Consider the following 1372-nt stretch of genomic DNA (forward strand, 5'->3'; position numbering starts at 1 on the left):
TCTTGGAAATAAATGCATAAAGCATTTAAAATTTGTACTTTAAAATTTGATGCTTGTGGCATGGTTTGAAGATGCCACAAATTATCTACCAAACACTGTTGTTTTTCTGTTAAAATGATTCCAGTCATAGGCCGGAATTTTTTGGTCATGTCAAAACATTTTTGGAGTGCAAGAGTTCCAAAAGATTCATACTGTAGAACTGTGCAAGAACATGAAAAACATTTACAAATTTTTTTTTGAAGAAATTAACAAGAATGGTATTGTAGTTTCTAAAAAGAAAATGGAATTGTTTAAAAGAAAAATATCTTTTCTTGGTTTAGAAAATTGGAAATGGAAAAATAGAATTACAAACACATATTTCTACAAAAAATTTAGATTTTCTAGAAAAATTTGAAAATTTAAAACAAATACAAGCATTTTTGGGATTAGTTAATTATGCTCGAAAATTTATCCCAAATCTTTCAAAATTAGTAGGTCCATTATACAGTAAAACTACGAAAAATGGCCAAAGACATTTTAACACAGAAGATATAAAATTAGTAAAAACAATAAAAGAAAAAATAAAAAATATTAAACCATTAGAATTACCTTTAGTTACAGATTGTATAATTATAGAAACTGATGGATGCAGAGAAGGATGGGGAGCCGTTCTTCTTTGTAAGCCCAATAAATATAGTCTTAAAGAAACAGAAAAAATTTGTTCATAYGCAAGTGGAAATTTTAATAAAACAGGTATGAATTGGACAAGTTTAGATTTTGAAATACAAGCTTTAATAAATGCTCTAGAAAAATTTAAAATATTTTTACACAATGAATTTACAGTTAGAACAGATTGTGAAGCCATAGTTCACTTCATAAAAAATGATCAAAGTAAAAAGGTCAATAGGACTAGATGGATTAATTTACAAAATATTATACAGGGAAGCGGATACAAAATAAATTTTGAACATATAAAAGAAAAAAATAATGGTATAGCAGATATATTATCAAGAAACTTAAATAAATTATTTACAAAAGATTCAAAAAATTAATTATAAGTAATAAAACTCAAATCTTGTGTAATAACAACAATAAATATAMAGCTAAAATGATAAAACATTACTGGAAAAATTTAACAAAAATATTTGAATCTTTAAACAAACTTACAGAAGAAAAAATATACCTACAAAGTAGAATTATGAATTTAAAGTCTAAAGAATTAAACCCATCTATAGAAATATCTATGTTAAACAACATAATGATAAAAATTTATAATAATGAAAGATTTATTGAATTAATGTTTACCGCACTTAAAGAAGAAAAATCAAAATTAATTATTTGTTAAAATGAGTAATAAAATACAAGTAAATTGTAACGACGAAATAACATATAA

This window comes from Cynara cardunculus (assembly GCF_001531365.2).
Source record: "Cynara cardunculus var. scolymus isolate 2C chromosome LG 8, CcrdV1, whole genome shotgun sequence".
Classification (NCBI taxonomy): Eukaryota; Viridiplantae; Streptophyta; class Magnoliopsida; order Asterales; family Asteraceae; genus Cynara; species Cynara cardunculus.